The 22,569-nt window shown below is 39.4% G+C and overlaps 1 pseudogene; it reads right to left on the minus strand.

Annotated features, from left to right (window-relative positions):
- Nucleotides 1-1,196: 1,196 nt before the first annotated feature.
- Nucleotides 1,197-3,883, minus strand: LOC119824395 (annotated as a pseudogene).
- Between the last annotated feature and the right edge of the window lie 18,686 nt (nt 3,884-22,569).

The raw sequence follows: 22,569 nt of genomic DNA on the forward strand, positions 1-22,569 counted from the left end.
CCCCCCAGGTCCAGGAAGGTGAGCATCCAAACTGACAAGGCTCACACAGAGCCCGTCCATCCCGTAGAATCAAAACCCTTCGCCATTGTCCTTGGCTCCTCAGCCAGCCTCCACAGTCAGCCACATTCAAAGAGTCCGGTTTGATCACATGCTCCATCAGTCCCATTCCAACTGGTCTTGGTGATCTCCCATTAGATCTGTCCCACTGTCTCAATAGGTTAATGCACCCCTCATGGTCCTGACTTCCTTTGCTCATCTTCTCCCTCCTTCTGCTTCTCATCAGGACCTTGGGAGCTCAGTCCAGTGCTCCAGTGTTGGTCTCTGTCTCTAACTCCATCCATCACCAGATGAAAGTTCTATCTCATTGGTAAAACTCTATCTGAAACACAGGATATATACATATATATATATATATACATGAATACATGAAATATGAAATTAAAAATAATTTTGGCTTCTGGTGGCCCATTTTTAAAAAGGACTGTTATTGAGACAAAAGAACCACTGGCTCTTGAGTCTCTTTGAGGATAACATAGTACAAAATAAGAAAGCCCACATTTCCAGAAAAGCTCCAGGAAGAGTATTCCCTCAGCACCCAAGAGATAATGTGAGTAGTCTGAGTTAAGAGCCAAGAATTCATGATCACCTCCCAACTGCCTCATCAGTTAAGTTTCGAGTTATAATTCTTTGACACATACAGTTTAGACATATAAGCTCATGGTAAATGATAACTGGTTTGTCAAAAGTACAGGAAAAGAAAGAACAATAATTTTCAACTAAAACCTTTCTAGTTTTTTTGATTACTGTTCAAGTTGCTATTCTTTAGCAAAAAGCAAAGTCTCCATAGCGTTCATCTCAAATCTTTTTGCTTTACAGCCGTGGGATTCTTAACCTCCACTAAAAATACAAAGATGAAGCAGTCAACCCAGTGGTTAATTGACATGGCTTTCATTGGGAGAAGGAGAGGAAGGGATTGGCAAAGAAAAAAAGACCATTAGACAAAATGGCAACTTAAAAATTTCAATATAAAATGTTTTTGAGAGTGAGATAAATATAGAGATAGATATAGAAATAAACAGTATTTTAGACAAATGAAATTGCACTGAAAGCCCATGAGTCAAGCCACAGCCCAATCGTGTCCTACGTAGGTTTCCTTTTTTTGTTTTTTGAATAAAATCCCTCCCCAAATATCACTTTTAATATTCCCCAGATGGGGCTTCATCTTCAGACCCTTCATCTCCAGATTCTCAAGTGGGGGGCTAGCAGAAGTCTTCTTTTCTGGAGGGCTTTCTGCTTCCTTATCCTCTTCTTTGGGAGAAGGAGTTTTATGCTTTGATGCCTTTGAAGCTGTGGGGCGACCCACTTTGCCTTTGCCTTTCACTGGACTTGGCGTCACTGTAGCCTTCACTCTAGGTTTGGGCATTTCTTTTCTCTCAGGTTTGGACTTCTTAACCATCTTTTTTCTTCTTTTTTTTCTCATTTGTTTTATTAAATATTTCCATCTCCTCCCCTCCTCCTCCGCCTTCCCTCCCCTCCCTTCCACCCATACCCCCAATCCACCCCTCTCCATGACAAAGAGCCATCAGGGTTCCCTTCACTATGTTAAGTCCAAGGTCCTCCCAGCTCCCCCTAAGTCCAGGAAGGTGAGCAACCAAACTGACAAGGCTCACAGTGAGCCCATCCATGCTGCAGAGTTCATGTTCATTGCCGTTGTCCTTGGTTTCTCAGTCCTCCTCCACCATCAGTCACATTCAGAGAGTCCAGATTGGTCCCCTGTTCCATCAGTCCCATTCCAACTGGACTTGGTGGTCTCCCGTTAGCTCTGTCCCACCGTCTCAATGGGTAAAAGCACTTCTCACGGTCCTGACTTCCTTGCTCATGATCTCCCTCCTTTTGCTCCTCATCAGGACCTTGGGAGCTCAGTCCGGTGCTCCTATGTGGAGCTCTGTCATTTTCTCCATCCAATGCCAGGTGAAGGTTCTATGGTGATATGCAAGATATTCATGAGTATGGCAATAGGATCTGGACATTTCTGGCACCCTTTCCTCAGCTGCCCAAGGACCTAGCTGGGGGCGTCTTCCTGGACACCTGGGAACCCCTCTAGAGTCAAGTCTCTGCCAACCCTAGAATGGCTCCCTTAACTAAGATATATAATTCCTTGTTCCCATATCCACCCTTCCTATATCCCAACCATCCTATTCTCCCAAGCTCTTTCCATCCTCCACTTCACACTTTTCTCTCCCCATCCCCCCATCCCCCCATCCCACCCCACCCCCATGTTCCCATTTTTTTGTCCGGCAATCTTGTCTACTTCCAGTATCCAGGAGGATAACTATATGTTTTTCTTTGGGTTCACCTTCTTATATAGCTTCTCTAGGATTTTTTACGAATTATAGGCTCGATGTCCTTTATTTATGGCTAGAAACCAATTATGAGTGAGTACATCCCATGTTCATCTTTTTGGGCCTGGGTTACCTCACTCAGGATGGTGTTTTCTATTTCCATCCATTTGCATGCAAAATTCAAGATGTCATGGTTTTTTACCGCCGAGTAGTACTCTCATATGTATATCCTCCACACTTTCTTCATCCATTCTTCCACTGAAGGGCATCTAGGTTGTTTCCAGGTTCTGGCTATTACAAATAATGCTGCTATAAACATAGTTGAACAAATGCTTTTGTAATATGGTAGGGCATCTCTTGGGTAAATTCCCAAGAGTGGGATTGCTGGGTCCTGGGGTAGGTTGATCCCGAATTGCCTGAGAAACCTCCACACTGCTTTCCAAAGCGGTTGCACAAGTTTGCATTCCCACCAGCAATGGATGAGTGTACCCCTTACTCCACATCCTCTCCAGCAAAGGCTATCATTGGTGTTTTTGGTTTTAGCCATTCTGACAGGTGTAAGATGATATCTCAACATTGTTTTGATTTGCATTTCCCTGATAGCTAAGGAGGTTGAGCATGCCCTTAAGTGTCTTTTGGCCATTCGAACTTCTTCTATTGAGAATTCTCTGTTCAGTTCAGTGCCCCATTTTTAATTGGGTTCAGTAGCATTGTAAAGTCTAGTCTCTTGAGTTCCTTATATATTTTGGAGATCAGACCTTTGTCTGTTGTGGGGTTGGTGAAGATCTTTTCCCAGTCAGTAGGCTGCCTTTTTGTCTTAGTGACAGTGTCCTTTGCTTTACAGAAGCTGCTCAGCTTCAGGAGGTCCCATTTATTCAATGTTGCCCTTAATGTCTGTGCTGCTGGGGCTATACGTAGGAAGTGGTCTCCTGTGCCCAAATGTTGTAGAGTACTACACTTTCTCCTCTAACAGGTTCAGTGTGTTCAGATTGATATTGAGGTCTTTAATCCATTTGGACTTGAGTTTTGTGCATGGTGATAGACACGGATCTACTTTCATTCTTCTACAGGTTGACATCCAGTGTTTTTCTTTTTTTGAACTGCCATAATCACCATCATCATTGTCTTCCATTAGGAAATCTTCATCGCTGCCAGATCTTCCTCCTGGAAAGGTCTCTCATCGTCATTCTCTGACTCTTCCTCACTGCCAACATCTTCCAAGAGCATCTCTCGCTGCTTAGAAGCTGCTTTAGATGCTGCCTGTCGTTGCTTGCGTCCATTTTTATGATAATCTTTTTCATCTTCACCGTCATCTGCTGAGTGAGAATCATCCTTCTTAGTCTTCACATCTTTTTCTTCTGAGTCTTCACTGTTTTCTTGTGAATTCTTTCCAGAACACCTTTTATTTTTAGCTTCGTGAGGAGATGACCGAATTTTCTTAGCAGGAGGGCCTGAATCTCTTTCATAATCTTCATCTGCGTCATCTGATTCCTGAAACTGTGAATAATCAAGACCTTTCTATTTCTGACAGGCTGAGACATCTTCGCTGTCGAGGCGCGACCAAGTCAAGGAGCTGACGATCAGGAACCCCTCCCCCGTCTCCTCAAAATGGATGAATCAAACCACAGAAGCAGAAATTCTTCCTGCATATGATTCTAATGACATCAGTGGGAAGATCTTAGAAGGGATGACTCCTGTTTGTGGCTAGCTAGAAAGAGACTGGCTTCTAGGGCCCGAATAAGTGCTGGAAACACTGTGGGCAGTTATATAAAGGACAAGTGAAGGATGTAGATTTTTTAGTTGATGCATGGCTTGGATCAGCTGACATCCAAAACTGACTCTCCTCTACAGGGTCCCATCACTGCTTCAAGACCACAAGATGAGTATGAACAAAAGTATAATAAGTTATTCAGCAAAATTTCCAAAGAATCAATAAAAACATCAACAAAAATGTGACTAAACAGCTCTGTGATCAGCAATACCATAAATTTCGTATTCTAGATTAGATTTAACATTACAAATAGTGCCTTGCCCTTCATTAATTTTTTTTCTACATGAATCATCATGGAGAAGATATGACAAAAAGACAAACCACCAAGAACATGCCCTAATGGATAGTATAATTATATTATTCATCATACATTTCCCTGTTGTCTTTTTCCTATTCAAATTCTTTAACATATTCACTATCACTTAACTACATCATAAATATTTTTTATGTTTTTACAGTTTCATTGTTAAATTGTGCTTTATAATTTTTTTCTGTATGTTTCTGTAGTATACTATTTTATTCCATTGTTCTAGTCACATCATGGGCAGATGTGCTGCTAACTTGACACCACAAATTCAAGGCCTGACTACTAAAACCAGCAAAGTTTAGAGTCACCATTGGCAAACAAGATAAGCCACAAGAAAACCAGAATTAAACAATACCTATCTACAAATAAAGCACTACACAAAGTATAAGAAGGAAAACTCTGACCAAACAAAGCTACCTGCACACATACAAATACATGCAACAGATAACCTCACACCAACAAAACCCAAAAAAGAGAAACACATACTTTAATCAAAAACTAACAGGAATTAACAAACACTGGTAATTAATATCTCTTAACATCAATGAACTCAATTCACCTATGGAAAGACACAGGCTAAGAGAAGGATCATGAAAGCATATCCAGCCTACTGCTGTATACAAGAAACATACTTCAACTTCAAAGACATATATTAACTCAGAGTAAATGGTTGGGAAAAGATTTTTCAACCAAATGGACCTAAAGAACAAGTGGTTGTAGCTATTTTAATATCTAACAAAATAGACTTCATATGAAAATCAATCAAAAGAGATGGAGAAAAACACCTTATACTCATACCAGGACCAATCCATCAAAGGGGAAGTCTCAATCCTGAACGTCTATGCCCCAAATACAAGAACACTCACATATGTAAAAGAAACATTACTAAAGATTAAATTGTAAATCAAACCGTACACACTAATAGTGGGGGACTTAAACAAACCATCCTCCCCAATGGACAGGTAAAGCAGACAAAACCTAAAAGAGAAATAAGAAGACTAACAGATTAATGAATCAAATGTAATTTACAGACACCTAAAGATCATTCCACCCAAACACAAAAGAATATACCTTCTTCTTAACACCTCACAGAACCTTCTTTAAAATTGATCACATACTTGGTAGTAAAGCAAATCTCAACAGATACAAAAAAATGGACTAACCTCTTGGATCTTATTGGACTATGGTTTAACATTAGAATTCAACAGTAACACTAATTTCTGAAAATCCACTAACACATGGAAAATAAACAGTGCTCTACTGAACCGGCCCTGGGTCTCGGGAAGCTATAAAGAAAGAAATGAGAGACTTCCTAGAATTCAACAAAAATGAAGGCATAGTGTACCAAAACCTATGGGACACTATGAAAGCCGGTTCATAGCATTAAGTGCCCACATAAAGAATGTGAAGGAAGCTCACACTAGTGACCTAACAGCACACCTGAAAGCTCTAGAACAAAAAGAAGCAGACTCATATAGGAGGAGTAGAAGACAGGAAATAATGAAAATGAAGGCTGAAATCAACAAAATAGAAAAAAAAAACAATACAAAGAATCGATGAAACAAAGAGCTGGTTCTTTGAGAAAATCAACAATATAGACAAATCCTTATCCAAACTAATCAAAAGGCAGAGATAGAATATCCAAATTAAGAACATAAGAAATGAAAAGGGGGATAGAACAACAAATAGTGAGAAAATCCAGAGAATCAATAGGTCACACTACAAAAGCCTATACTCCACAAAATTGGAAAATATAAAAGAAATGGACAAATTTTTAGATAGATACCATATACCAAAATTAAATCAAGACCAGGATGACAATTTTAAATAGATGTATAAACTACAAGGAAATAAAAGCTGTTATCACAAGCCTCTTAATCAAAAAAGTCCAGATTTCTATGTTTTCTGTGCAGAATTCCACAAGAATTTCAAAGACGATCTAATACCTATACTCCTCGAAGTGTTCAACACAATAAAAACAGAAGGAACATTGTCAAATTCTTTTTCTGAGGCTCCAGTTACCTGGATACCAAAACCACACAAAGATACAATCAAGAAAGAGAATTACAAACCAATCCCACGCATGAACATTGACCCAAAAATACTCAATAAATTACTGTGCGTACCTTTCTTTCCCTTATATGTTATCTTATTTATACATTTTCCAGTTGAGTGTTATGAGGGATTCTGTTTCTTTTGGCCTCTCTTGGGCTATTTGTCTTCTAATTGTTTTTTTCTATTATTCTGTGGTAGTTTTTGTTTTATCTTACCACATCATATTATATTTTTTGTTATTATTCTCCCCTAGAAACCAGTTTTTTTTTCTAATGAGAGAAAGAAAGGGGTTGGATCTGGGTGGGGAAATGATAGGGAAGAATTGGTCATAGTAGAGTTGAGACAAACACAACTAGGAAATTATTTAAGGAAAACTGTTTTCAATAGAAGGATAAGAAAAAAACATAAATTTTTAAAATATTCATACAAAAAAAAAACCGTGCTCATTGGGGGAAATGTGTGGAGATCCCATGCAAGGTAGTCTCCAATACAATGATTCAAATGTAAATAAATAGGGAGAAGTTCATTTTCTGCAAAAGATGTGATAGTCTATGTTCATCACTTGACAATGTTTCAAAATAACTATTGCTGATAACATGAATCCAATATATCCTGACTACAAAATCAAACACTGTATATGAATCCATGAACAAAACAACCAAACTAATGATCTCTGAAGTGGTAGACATTGTCACAGAGAACCAAATACAGGTGAATGAAGTCAACATCAATACATTAAGATAAACTGATGACAGCTTTGCACACACAGAGTCACATCATTATTGCTGGGATAGTGATTGCCAAAGGAATAACGCATGGAAACAGTAGTGTGAATACAAGAGCATCAATTTTATGCCACGCATAGGCTACGCATGTCTTCCACATTCCAGATTCTCAAGTGAATTCCGTATATGGAGTTTTGTTTTCCACAAGACTCTGCCATTCCTAACTCTACTTTCTCATAACTGAAAAAGTTATGCTAGGCTACGCATTTCATGTGAATGAACATGCATTTTCACAAGCCAGTAAACCAAGACAGCCTGGGTAGAAGTCATGCATGTATTTGCATTTTCTGTCTTTATCTGAGGAGGTGAGTTGGTCTCTGGAGGAATTGGGCATCAGGAAACTACAATATTCCTCTGGCACATGGAATCCTCCATGACAAGCACCATCAGTTCACTGAGGATCTATGCCTTGAAAAAATTGAGCAAGAGAAAACAAAACAGTGGGAATTTGACCCCACGTAAATAGTATATATTTAACGACTCAATCATAAGTGTCACAATTTATCACAGACAAGCAAATGTCAATAGAAATAAACTCCCTAGGCAAGACTATAAGAAGAAGAGAAAATGTGCAAGATAAATATATCAACTTTGTAGAGGAAATTGAGCATAGCTGCTGTGCAGAGACATACTTACCATAGAACCATCCATCTTTCTGAGCTTCTGTTCCTGGATTCTCTCTAGAGGGTTTGCTAAAAAAGTATCAATAAATACCATTCACCTGCTACATGCACACTCACCATCTGAAGAGCCTCAGAAATCAGGGAGTATTTACTCCTGGCTTGGTTAAACAGATACTCATGAAAACAAGAGAGTTTAAAATGCTGAGTTTCTCCCTTGCTGAGTTCAAGTGGTGTGCTCAGCAGTGAAATCTTGGGCTGCAGTGCCTTGTACTCAACCAAGGCAAAGCAGCAGTGGGGAAAGGAGAGCTGAACTCAAATGGAGATCAAAATCTTATGAAGCTTATCATACCCTCTACCTTGGTTTTACTGGCAAGGTTAACAAAGATGTTGGGGCTGCTAATTAGATAACAAATAGAAGCTGTGGAATGAAGCACAAGTGAAAGCAATTTCATTTCAACATGCAGTTGTTTGTGACTTTGAAATTTTGAGAGAACTGCAAGTATTTTCGGCTTCTTTCAATGGAAGCAGTAGAGTTCAAAATGCTTCAACACTAGACACTGTTCATTAAGCGTGTAGCATATTACCACAGTATATTATGATACATTAATATGGACTCATATATTCTGAAATGAAAAGCAAACACTGAGCTTTTCATACTTCCCATGAGGACCACTGTTAGGAACCCTCTTTTTACTTAAACACGAGTAACACAGAGCTATGTATGAAGGATGTGGGGAAGGTAAAGAAGGACGCCTAGTAAATAAGAATGGAACCTTTGGAGTTCGGGTTTCACTCTACTGACTATTCCACTGTCACAAGGAGACAGTGGACTCCATTAGAGCCTGGTGTAGCACAGATATACAATGTACACGCGCAACACAACCACAGAATATGGTTTGAAAAAAATCTGTTCCTTGTGCCTGAGTCCTGCTGTTCTTTATACAGAGAGTTTTTATTTGTTTGTCTCTCTTCCCTGACCATTTAACAATGCTTTACACTGATGCTGAACTATTTTGCCAAACACATTTGATCTTTCTGACAATTTGAGAGTTTCTACTGTTTGGATAATTTAGTTATGTCTCCCAGTGTAATAGGTGTAATGGATTTATTCATCAATTGTTGTACCTAAAGCTTTACTATCAACTGCTTCTTCTCTTACTCAGAAGCAGCTGAATGTGTATAAACACATGTTTCTAGATGTTTGACAGAGTAAATAGTTCTTTTCACTGTTTGTGATCTCAAGCCAATCTAACTGTACTATTAAAAGCAATGAATGACATTCACTTTTGAGAGGTTATTCATGAGAAAAATTCTGTAAGCATGCTAACATTTAAAAAATACTTAAATTAAATTCATTAAAATAGAGTAAAAATAATACATGATACTCTAAAAAACATTTCCTTCCATATCATGTGTTGTCAAGATAGTCATTTGAGATATAATAACCATGGATTTGTGGAAAAAAATCATTGTTTAATAATCACTCCTAGGGAACAATATTATAAGTTCTCTGAAGAAACACATAGGTCAAATCTTTAAAGGTGACAATTGTTTTTACATGTTAAATCTCATCTAATTCGTGTTTCAGGATACGGGACACACCATAACATAAGTTTATTCCAAACAACAGTGTTTCAATTAAGGTCATGGGCTCATGATTTTGAATTCACTTTTGGATAATGTAAATTATTTCAGTTTTTAAAGATAGCCTAGTGATTTGAGAGGGACTGAACATAAGTGAAAATGTTTAACTGTTAAATGTTAAGAATGTATTACTTTCTTTGGTCTATGACATTTGACTTTTAAAGACATACTGAATTTGAAAACAAACACATAAAGGAGAAGAACTTCCGTGGGGAAATTCAACCAAATTAGCACGCTACACTCCCTCCTGTAGTGAACAATTTTGGAATGAGAAAAAAAGAAAAAAATATGAAGGTGACTGTGACAGCGCCTCTCTCTACCTTCATGAGAACCCTCAGTGCAAATGATGAGAAAATTATGAATGGGCAGGGTGAGTCCCCCTGTGTGTCTCTAAAGGAACTCATCAAAAAAGATTTAAAAGAAACATTCCTGAAATAGCTGAAAAACATAAATAGGATACTCATTTGAAGAAAGTACCACCTCATATACCAAAAGAAAGAAAAGAGCTAAGGGTAATTTCCTCTAAATATAAAACAATGTAGTTCACATGTGGGGGGATATGGGATAAATATTTGTGATCCATTGTCTGCCAGGCTGCAGAGAGCATCTAGACAACAGGACCCAAGTCATATACATGGCCCACACTTCCCCATTCCCAGGACCCTTCCCACTCACTTCATTGAGCTTAAGTGAAAAAAATAGAATTTGATAAATATAACAAATGTGTCTTTATGATAAATGTAGTGTCTTATTCTATAATAATAACATGGAAAAATAATGATAAAGGCCTCTGTGGGATTTACAGTTGAACAGAAGCACTAATATGCATTCTATGCATATAATATCATAAGTCAAATATAATGACCTAGAAATTCAATCTTAGACATGTGCCTAAGTCTAGTACACCAAAGGACTGTAATTCCCATAATTGAAGAATACTAGTCATGTGACTTTACAAACAGCATGTGATTCTATTGGAAATTTTCATATCTGGACAACTGGATTCCCTGGCTATTCTGCCTCAGGTATTCTTTTTTTTTTTTTTTTTTTTTTTGGTTGGGAGGTTTTTTTTTTTTTATTTTTTTTATATTTAAAAATTTCCATCTCCTTCCCTCCTCCTCCCCCCTCCCTCCCCTCCTTCTCCCCCTTCTCTCCCCTCCTTCTCCCCCTTACCTCCCCTCCCCTCCACCCATACCTCCCCTCCCTCCCTCTCAAGGCCAAGGAGCCATCAGGGTTCCCCACTCTATGCTAAGACCAAGGTTAAATATTTCAGAGTTCTGTGTAAGTTTACATTTTAAGTTTAAGTTATATTTATGAGTGGTTATCTTATTGAATCCACATGCTTTTTTACAGGCCATGCCCTCCAGAGCTGTCCATGTAGCTGTGTTTTCTGAGGCCTCTGTGTGCCTAAATTTTACATTATAGACTGTAAATGTCCTTCTCCATTCACTGAATCTGACCATTGCTTTGTCTGCTGTTGTCTCTATTCTAGTAAGCAGCTGTGGGTAAGTTTTATTGAATCACTGAAGTAAGGGAGACCTGAACTCTTGCCCTCCTTCGAAGCCCTAACCAGTCACCAAGTTCTGTTTTTACTATGTTCTCTTTCTACAGAGAGCAGGTTCATTTAATGATGTTAGGATTCACACAATAGCATTTTACCAGTTTTATTGTACCGAGGGAAACTGGTAAAGATCATCAGACACCTTGTTCATTATTTCATGTGGATGTTAGATCATTTTAGAAAGTGAGTCAATACAGACAGTCTGTATGTAGGGAGGACATTGTCACAGTGCAAAAATCTGAAGTATAATTTAGACTTTGTTTGACTGCCATTGGCAGGATGGTCTTATTTGTTTCTCTTCCCTTTAAAAATTTTAACAGCGATTTACTCCTACCCTGAGCTTTTCTTACCTTAGATTTTCTTTCCATGTCTGTCTCCATGGACATCTAATTTCCTTGCAGCTTTCTCTGTAGTAGCTTTCAGTGAAGTTTCCCCTCAGTCCTTTCATCAAACATTTACTATTGCCTGTGTGTTTAAACACATGGAGTTTAAAATAAGCTGATATTCATGTGAAATCACAAATAATTTTAGGAAAATTGCATTTATATAGAATATAATCACATTACACAGCAAGAATATACCAAGAAACTAAAATATCCATCATAATCTGAAAGAATTTGAAGTTGGCTGCTTCTTTAATATATTATTGTGACATACAGTCAGGAATTATTATCGCTTATTTCAATGCTACTAGAAATATTTATTTATTCATAATAGCTGATGTTTAAATATTGTGACCATAACAACAATGCATAAACAATTCAGTTTATAACACATATATGACGACTATAAAGTTGAAATCCAGATATAATGCTTTTAAATTTATAAGAATCGCCAAGCTAAGTATTGACAAAACTTTGAATATTAATTGAAGCCTGTCAGTCTGTGCAATAAGTACTTTAATGTATGAAGATTGGTAGAGAAGTAATTTGAGCTACACTAAGATATTTTGTGAAATGTACCCATCACATGATTTTTTGCTGCTTTCTAAGATTTGACTTTGTGTTAAAGGACTTGCCACATTCCTGACATCTGTAAGGTTTCTAGCAGTATGGATTCTCTGAAGAGCTTTAAGATTTGCATGATGAGTAAATAACTTGTAACAATCTTTGCATTTGTATGCCTTCTCTTTGGGATTAAGTTTCTTATTCCTAGTCATGCATGTACATCTTTTAAAGCTCTTTCCACATTCCTTTTAGGTGTTTTGTCTCTTTTCATTTTGATTGTTTCATAATGCTGTTCTTGTTTCTGGTCATGCTGGAAAATTGAGAGGTCAGTAGTATAATCAAAAGTCTCGGGAACCCTGATGGCTCCTTGGCCTTGAGAGGGAGGGAGGGGAGGTATGGGTGGAGGGGAGGGGAGGGAAGGGGGAGAAGGAGGGGAGAGAAAGGGGAGAAGGAGGGGAGGGAGGGGGGAGGAGGAGGGAAGGAGATGGAAATTTTTAAATATAAAAAAAAATAAACCATGAGAAAAAAAAAAAAGTCTCCTTAAACTTTTCATATATGGATTGGCTCTTAGACTCAATCGTACTACAAGGACATTTGTTCAACTATGTTCATAGCAGCATTACTTGTAAAAGCCAGATCCTGGATACAATCTAGATGTCCCTCAACAAAAGAATGAATTTAAAAAATGTGCCAAATTTATACATCAGATTAGTACTCAGTTGTAAAAAACAATGACATCTTGAAATTTGCATGCGAATGAATGGACTAGAGAAAACCATCCTGAGTGAAGCAACCTAGACGCAGAAAGATGAACATGATATGTAGTCACTCCTAAGTGGACACTAGCTGTAAAGGAAACAGTATTGTGCCTACAGTCCATGATCCTAGAGAAGCTAAGTATCAAGGTGAATTCTAAGAAATACATAGATCCAACTGGAAAGGGGAAAAAGACAAGATTACCTGACAAAATTTGGTGCATGGGTCTGGAGGGGTAGGGACGGCAGAAGGAATAGAGTAGGAGAGGAAGGGAAGAGCAGAGGGAGGAAGAGAACTTGAGGGAACAGGATAGTCGAGATGGAGGAAGAACAGAGATGAGAGCAAGCAAAGAGATATTTTGATTGAGGGAGCCATTATGGGCCTAGCAAGAAAACCGGCTCTAGAGAAATTCTCAGGAATCCACAATGATGACCCCAGCTGTTAGGGTCCATTTCAGGTCTCTTCTTTCTCAGGGCCTTGAAGTAAAATCATGACATTTTAGGCCTCTTCTTTCTCAGGGCCTTGAAGTAAAATCGTGACATTTCAGGCCTTTTCTTTCTCAGGGCCTTGAAGTAAAATCTTGACATTTTAGGCCTCTTCTTTCTCACAGGGCCTTGAAGTTTAACCGTGAGACATAACTCAAAGTTAATTAAAACACTGAGTGCTAATCTTAGAGACTCAAGGTCCAAAAAGCACTATAGAGTGCCTTCCTTGTCTGTAGGTTATCGCTAACGTTCTAATCACTGACCTTGCAAAGCTGCCGAAGCTGCTGAGTCCCTCCTTCCCTTTCCCCCTTCCTCTCTGCCCAAGTGCCCAAGTGTTCTTAAGCAGAACAACTACTTAAGATGAAAGCCTGCTTCAATAAACTGAGACTTTGACAATTGCATCCTGCTTGGTCTCCTTTCTTTCTCGCCCCATGTCTTTTTGCAGATAGCGCCCCTTCAGAGGACCCTGAATAGCTGACCCATTGGTGGGTTACACCCAGCAAAACTTTTAAGCAATAGAGAAGAGGGAGCCTGAACTAGCCTTGCCCTGTAGTCAGAATGATGAATATTTAAACATCACCATGGAACCTTCATCAGCAACTGATGGATGTGGAGGCAGAGACCCACACTGGAGCACAGGACTGAGCTCCCAAAGTCCAGTTGAAGAGAGGGAGAAATGAGTATATGAGCAAAGAGGTCAAGAGCATGATGGGGACACCCACAGAAACAGTTTACATGAGCTAATGAGGGCTGAACAATGCCAGCAGGACAGGGAAGGAACTAGCATAGGTCCAAACGTTTCCCTCTGAATGTGTTTAACAATTGCATGGCTGGGGAAGACTGCAGGGTCACTGGCAGTGGCATCAGGATTTGTCCCTACTGCTTCTACAGTCTTTTTGGATTTTTTTTCTCTTTGGATGGATATTCTCTTTGGATGGAGAGTTTGCTCAGGCTAGATATAGTAGGGAGGGCCTTGGACCTTCCCCCAAACAATGTGCCTTACTCTCTCTGAGGAGTGGATGGGAGGTGGGCTGGGCTGGGTAAGGTGGAGAGAATTGAAGGAGGGGTGGGAATGGGAACTGGGATTGGTATGTAAAATGAAAAAAGATTGTTTTTATTTTAAGTAAATAAGAAAAAGAAAATATAATTAAATTTAAAATGTTAGGGCTTTCTAAAAATTTCCTGGAACAGGTCAGAAGCACCACGTGTCCCTCCCTGGAGGAAAGAGCAGCTTCATATCTGAAGACTGATGAAGGCACACACAGAAGACATGAGTAAAGAGCCCTCTCTATTGCATTCCCCTGCTTGACTCATACTGGTTTTATTTTGTCCCACACTTTACATTGCTCCACTTTCCATCAACTGTGGTAGAAAATCTCAGGTCTAAGCAGCGTTGAAGGCTTCCCTTCCTCAGGAAGGCTCTGGAGTTGTGAAAGCTTGTGCTAGGTAAGTCTTCATGCTTTTCTCTTCTTAAGTTCTGTTATGTTGTGGAGACACCACAGGAACCTAAGATGTGCAGAAGAAAAAAGTAGTTTTTCCTCTGCATTCACTGTATTTCTTCTAAACTTATTTGTCAGCCAAATGATAATGCTTTTTTTTTTTTTTTAAAAAGTGCTCTCCTCTTCAAAAACCTTTTCTTAGAGACAACATAAAGCTGCTTATTCTCCCTTCTAAGGGTATCTTGGAGGTGTGTTGATTGGATGCAATTGGCCCTATAAGCTCATATGGATCTTATATTACTAGGGATGTGCCCTTGTTGGAGTAAGTGTGTTCTTGTTTTGGGGGATGTATGTCATTGTGTGGGAGAGCTTTGAGATGTCGTATACTCAAGCCATGCCTAGTGTTTCTGAGCACGTTTTCTTCCCTGTGGGATCAAGTTGTAGCACCTTCTCTACTTTCAGATCCTTCTAAAGAACCATGTCCACCTGCATGCCCCCATTCCCTGCCATGATGATAATGCACTATAAACATCTGAACATGTAAGCCACACCCTATTAAAGGTTTTCCTTCGTTAGAGTTGCTGTGGTTATGGTGTCTCTTCACAGCAATAAAAACCCTAGTACAGAAGGTATCCAAGATAATTACAGAGCACACAGGGAATAGAGAAACGATGAATTATTCTTAAAATTAAGTAACTAATATCAGGCCAGCCTGTCCTACAGAGTGAGTTCCAGGATAGGCTGCAAAGCTACACAAAGAAAATTTGTCTCAAAAAAATTATAATTAAGCTTTTGTTGTATGATTGGGCATCTCTTGGGTAGATTCCCAATAGTGGAATTGCTGGGTCCTGGGGTAGGTTGATCCCAAATTTCCTGAGAAACCGCCACACTGCTTTCCAAAGTGGTTGCACAAGTGTGCATTCCCACCAGCAATGGATGAGTGTACCCCTCACCCCACAACCTCTCCAGCAAAGGTTATTATTGGTGTTTTGGATTTTAGCCAATCTGACAGGTGTAAGATGATATCTCAAAGTTGTTTTGATTTGCATTTCCCTGATAGCTAGGGAGGTTGAGCATGACCTTAAGTGTCTTTTGGCCATTCGAACTTCTTCTGTTGAGAATTCTCTGTTCAGTTCAGCGCCCCATTTTTTAATTGGGTTAATTGGCATTTTACCGTCTAGTCTCTTGAGTTCCTTATATATTTTAGAGATCAGACCTTTGTCAGTTGCAGGGTTGGTGAAGATCTTTTCCCAGTCAGTAGGCTGCCTTTGTGTCTTAGTGACAATGTCCTTTGCTTTACAGAAGCTGCTCAACTTCAGGAGGTCCCATTTATTCAATGTTGCCCTTAATGTCTGTGCAGCTGGGGTTATGCGCAGGAAACGGTTCCCTGTGCCCATTTGTTGTAGAGTACTTCCCACTTTCTCCTCTATCAAGCTCAATGTGTTCAGATTAATATTGAGGTCTTTAATCCATTTGGACTTGAGTTTTGTGCATGGTGATAGATATGGATCTACTTTCATTCTTCTACAGATTGACATCCAGTTATGCCAGCACCATTTGTTGAAGATGCCCTCTTTCTTCCATTGTGTACTTTTGGCTCCTTTATCAAAAATCAGGTGTTCGTAGGTTTGTGGATTAAGATCCGGGTCTTCTATACGATTCCATTGGTCAACTTCTCTGTTTTTATGCCAATACCAAGCTGTTTTCAATACTGTAGCTTTGTAATAGAGTTTGAAGTCAGGGATGGTAATGCCTCCAGAAGTACCCTCATCTATGTTCATAGCAGCATTATTTGTAATAGCCAGATCCTGGAAACAACCTAGATGCCCTTCAGTGGAAGAATGGATGAAGAAACTGTGGAATATATACATGCTAGAATACTACTCAGCGGTAAAAAACAATGACATCTTGAATTTTGCAGGCAAATGGATGGAAATAGAAAACACTATTCTGAGTGAGAACCTCCACCTGACGATAGATGAAGAAAATGACAGAGCCCCACATTGGAGCACCGGACTGAGCTCCCAAGGTCCTGATGAGGAGCAGAAGGAGAGAGAACATGAGAAAGAAAGTCAGGACTGTGAGGGAACCTCCAGCTGGCGACAGATGGGGAAGGTGACTGAGCCCCACATTGGAGCACTGGACTGAGCTCCCAAGGTCCTGATGAGGAGCAGAAGGAGCGAGAACATGAGGGAGAAAGTCAGGAACGTGAGGGGTGCGTTCACTCATGGAGACGGTGGGACAGAACTAAAGGGAGATCACCAACTCCAGTTGGAATGGGACTGATGGATCATGCGACCAAACCCGTCTCTCTGAATGTGGCCAACAGCGGGGGCTGACTGAGAAGCAAAGGACAATGGCGCTGGGCTCTGATTCTTCTGCATGGACGGGCTCTGTGGGAGCCTTCTCAGCTTGGTCGATCACCTTCCTGGACCTGGGGGGAGTTGGGAGGACCTTGGACTTAGCATAGAGTGGGGAACCCTGATGGCTCCTTGGCCTTGAGAGGGAGGGAGGGGAGGTATGGGTGGAGGGAAGGGGAGGGAAGGGAGAGAAGGAGGGGAGGGAAGGGGGAGGAGGAGCGGAGGGAGGGGGAGGAGGAGGGAAGGAGATGGAAATTTTTAAATATAAAAAAAAATAAACCATAAGAAAAAAAAACAAAAAAACAAAAGGACCTACCAAAAAAAATTATAATTAAGTAACAGAGTCACATACTTCCCACATTTCAGTCGGGTTCTAGGGTACTTCACAGTCAAATATTTATTCACTGAAAGAAAGAATATGAAATGCCCCTTAAGATGACTTTTCACTGAAAATGATGAAAACGTTTGTGGAATTGCACAATATGAATCACAGGTGTTTTGTAATTCTTCCTAAGGGGAAAAATAAGACAATTAAAAGCACAAGAGAATGAACTGGGCCAGGTCCCCATTATTTGGGTTCGCAGAAAAAATGCTTCTAGTTCGATGTCAAAGTCTCAATTTCTCTGACAGTGACTTCCTCATTCTTTTCTTTCAAAAGATAAAAGTTTACATTAATTAATCCATTTGGACTTGAGTTTTGTGGATTGTGGTAGATATGGATCTATTTTCATTCTACAGGTGGGCATCCAGTTATGCCAGAATCATTTGTTAAAGATGCTTTCTTTCTTCCATTGTATAATTTTAGCTCCTTTGTCAAAAATCAGGTGTTCATAGTTTTGTGGATTAATATCCAGGTCTTCGATTTGATTCCATTTTGCTCAACATCTCTGTTTTTATGGCAATACCTGACTGTTTTCATTATTGTAGCTCTGTAATAGAGTTTGAAGTCAGGGATCGTAATTTCTCCATAAGTACTTTTATTGTATAAAATTATTTTGGCTATCCTTTGTCTTTTGTTTTTCTATATAAAAATGATTATTTTTCTCTGAAGGTCTGTGAAGAATTTTGTTGGGATTTTGATGGTGAGTGCATTGAATTTATAGATTACTTTTTAAAAAAACAATGACATCTTTAATTTTGTTTGCAAATGTATGGAAATCAAAAACACTTCACTGAGTGAGGTAACCCAGACCCATAAAGTTGAATATGATATGTACTCACTCATTAGTGGATTCTAGCCATAAACAAAGGACAAAAAAATGAGAAAAAAAGAAAGTCTATGAGCTGGCATCAGACATTGGTAGGAACTACTATAAATCTTTTTTTTTATATTCTTTAATTTAAAAAGATTTCCATCTCCTCCCCTCCTCCTCCCCCTTCCCTCCCCTCCCTTCCACTCATACCCCCACTCCACCCCTCTCCAAAGACAAAGAGCCATCAGGGTTCCCTTCACTATGTTAAGTCCAAGGTCCTCCCAGCTCCCCCTAAGTCCAGGAAGGTGAGGAACCAAACTGACAAGGCTCACAGTGATCCCGTCCATGCTGTAGAGTTCATGTTCATTGCCGTTGTCCTTGGTTTCTCAGTCCTCCTCCACCGTCAGTCACATTCAGAGAGTCCAGATTGGTCCCCTGTTCCATCAGTCCCATTCCGACTGGACTTGGTGGTCTCCCGTTAGATCTGTCCCACCGTCTCAATGGGTAAAAGCACTCCTCATGGTCCTGACTTCCTTGCTCATGATCTCCCTCCTTTTGCTCCTCATCAGGACCTTGAGAGCTCAGTCCGGTGCTCCTATGTGGGGCTCTGTCATTTTCTCCATCCAATGCCAGGTGAAGGTTCTATGGTGATTTGCAAGATATTCATTAGTATGGCAATAGGATCTGGACATTTCTGGCACCCTCTCCTCAGCTGCCCAAGGAACTAGCTGGGGGCGTCTTCCTGGACACCTGGGAACCCCTCTAGAATCAAGTCTCTGCCATCCCTAGAATGGCTCCCTTAACTAAGATATATAATTCCTTGTTTCCATATCCACCCTTCCTATATCCCAACCATCCTATTACCCCAAGCTCTTCCCATCCTCCACTTCACGCTTTTCTCTCCCCATCCTCCCATCCCCCCATCCCACCCCACCCCCATGTTCCCATTTTTTGTCCGGCAATCTTGTCTACTTCCAATATCCAGGAGGATAACTATATGTTTTTCTTTGGGTTCACCTTCTTATATAGCTTCTCTAGGATTTTTTACGAATTATAGGCTCGATGTCCTTTATTTATGGCTATAAATCTTAAATCCTCTGTTTCCTTCTTACTTTTCTCTAAAATATGTCCATAAAAGTTAGGGGTTGGGGATTTAGCTCAGTGGTAGAGTGCTTGAATAGCAAGCACAAGACCTTGGGTTTGGTCCTCAGTTTTGGAAAAAAAAATTGGCCTACTTTTTATTTTCAGAATATCTAGCATGTTACATATTTCTGGACCAGAATCGCTTGCTTCTACATTACAATAACCTGTATCACCATGCTAGAATTCATCCTGTTTTGTCAAACCTTTCTGTATTATCTGCTGCATTCACGGTTCCTTGCTCCTTTTCTGGAGTTGTACGCAAAACCTAGAGAATTTCTTTAGAGAGCTTTTGAGGGGCCTAAAATGCCAGGGCTGCCTGAATGGCTAGTATTTCTTCCACCTAACCTCACATATGAGTCTTAATGAAAAGCAGGATGACTGAGAAACAATTGGAATGAAACTAAATGTGAGGGCTATTTCTTGGATAAATGGCCCAGATTCAAGTTCTTCAAATTCTGTGTTCTTCACCCATACCTCGTTTTTTGACTTATATGGGAAAAAAGAGTCCATCCTGCCCCAGTGGAAACAGTAAAATATGAAAACTGTATACACTCTATCTATCTATCTATCTATCTATCTATCTATCTATCTATCTATCTATCTATCTACATCCATCCATCTATCTGGGTTTTATTCTCCATATTTTCCCACCCAAAATATTGGTAATCTACATCTTCTCCAACACTTGCTTAAATGTAACATTCCTCAAATCTCTAACTCTGTGACACTAAACATATTGTGGAAAGGATCTTGGATAAAAAAGTAAGTTGTACTTAAAGAAAAATAGCAATATCTAACAACTTTACAAACACATCTTAGTCTGTTTCTATATGTGAGAACACAACAAAAATATGAATTCAAGAGTTGATATATTCAGTTTTTATTGCTTTCTGCTAACAAGGTCACAAAACTTTTTTCCCACTAAGTAAATTTTGTAGAGTGATAAAATCTGTAGAGTTTTCTAAATGGAAATGGATGATTTAAACAAAGCCAGAAAATAGACTTATCATAAATCAGAATGATTATGAAAGATAAAAAATCAAGATCATATGTGAAACTGCAGTATCCATTAAAATTCCTTAGGACAAAATTCAGTACACTTATATATAATACAATGAAATTCTCTGTTTGGAATAAAAGTAATAGAAGATACCACTTAATTCTGTTGGAATAAAGGTGATAGAATATGCCACTTAGTTTCAACCTTTAATACAGAGAAAAGAAATATCCATGGTATCTCTTGCTTTTGAATCTTATAATGGCCTGCAAAGAGACTGTCTTAGTCAGGGAGTATTCTGTCTCTCCACTGCTGAAGTAAAAAAATACTTTCAAAATAATCAATGAAACATTCCACTAAAGCTTGACACATGAGAATGTAGGCTATGAGAACAGGTGGAATTAATCTGACTGCTATAGAAGTGGGAATGAAGGTCACACACTTACATAAACCTGCTTGACAGAAAGGTACATAATCTAATGCAATGTTCATGAATCATTTCTGATGGACTGGCTCAAAGAAAGCACCAGAATACTTGGTTATCTAAAACAGAGGTGTCAAAAATATCATGGACTGGAAGATGATGAATGATAGGTTTTCCTGAAAAAAAATATGTATTAGAGAAGCAGTGTTTATGGCCGAGTAACTAGCATGATAGGGCTGTGCTTGCAGAGGAGGTGGACAATAACGTTTGCTTCACCAGGGACATCAGGACTGGTGTGCAGCTTTAGTGCCTTTGCAGAGCTCCATGGTAGACGGTGATCTTGTGGAGTCAGCTAACATTTTAAGGAAAGGGTGAAGTATTGTGTAACAATTTTCCCTTTTTAACATGAATAGTCTCTGTTATTTCTGAGACTATAATTGCATTTTTCATCTTCCCTTTCATCCATGCAAACCCTCCCGACACTCTCCCTTGCTCTGTTTCTTATTTATGACCTCTCTTTTCATTCATTGCTGTTACATGCATATATGTATATGCATGCAGCTGTACAGTCCTAAATGTAAACCAACCATTCTTTATAGCTAGCATGGATGCTTTCCAGACTCACTGTTTGATATGAGATTTACAACAGGTGTGTTCTTCCCTAAGTAGGAGTATTTCCTTAAGTCTCACAAAGTTCTACCGTAAGAGAAAGGAAGTTTACAAGACTCAGCATTTAAACCATGGCTGGGAAGGCTGGAGCTAAAAGTTTAATAAGAATCTTCTCTCAAGCTTACATAGTTGGTAAGGAGAACTGAAGAAATGATGACCCCTGTCTCAGTCAGTTGTGAACAAGTCATGCAGACATGTTCATGGTTCTAGTTTTTCTGAGTCCCCCATTCTGATGAGAGCCTTTATGATACCACACATTTGAGTTATTCATACTCCTGTAAGCAATCCAGTACCTATATTGCTGTATTAATCTCAATAAACTCATTAACAAGAGGGAATAGGAATCACACAGTCTTCCCTGGGAGGCAGATAAAGAAAGGGGGAACTGATAGGTAATAGGAATGGTCATCTTTGAGCTTTCTTTTTATTTTCTGTAGTGAGACAAAACTTAGGAGGCTTTTTCTTCCACCAGCAGGCTGTCTCCTCCAGCTGTGTGGTTCAGGACAGATAGGTTAACGGTCAGTTCTGAACATGGTCACCTGAAGTTGTAGGTGATCACAGCTCTTGTGAGTGAGCTGTGGCTGGGTCATGTTCAAAGACAGCATGTCACAGCAGTCCTCGTCACCCTCAGACAGGACATTCAGGACCCACTTCCATGATGTCCCCTGTGTCTATGGGGAATGGTTGGTCTACGGGTCCCATTTAGGAATGAGCATTCAGGGTCACTTCAACATTTTGAAATTATGAGGCTGTGCATTTGCTGCTGTGCACTATGTAAAGAAGAACCTCTGACCAAGGCTGACAGCTGAAGAGAACTATTTATAGAAATGGAAATATTTACAAAGCAGTTACTCTTGTCACACAATGTAACAACAGTAGCATCATCTTAAAAGACTATATGGCTTGCCCAGCATGCTCATTTGACCATGGACATAGGACCAGATACTAATTCCTACCTAGAGTGAAGGCCTCACCAGATCAGCAGGAAATTAAATACACAATAACTCTCAAGTCACTATTGCACCAGTGACTTTTTCATATTCTGTATGCCCCATTTAAATGATATTT

The sequence above is a fragment of the Arvicola amphibius genome, chromosome 10 (assembly GCF_903992535.2).
Source record: "Arvicola amphibius chromosome 10, mArvAmp1.2, whole genome shotgun sequence".
NCBI classification, from domain to species: domain Eukaryota; kingdom Metazoa; phylum Chordata; class Mammalia; order Rodentia; family Cricetidae; genus Arvicola; species Arvicola amphibius.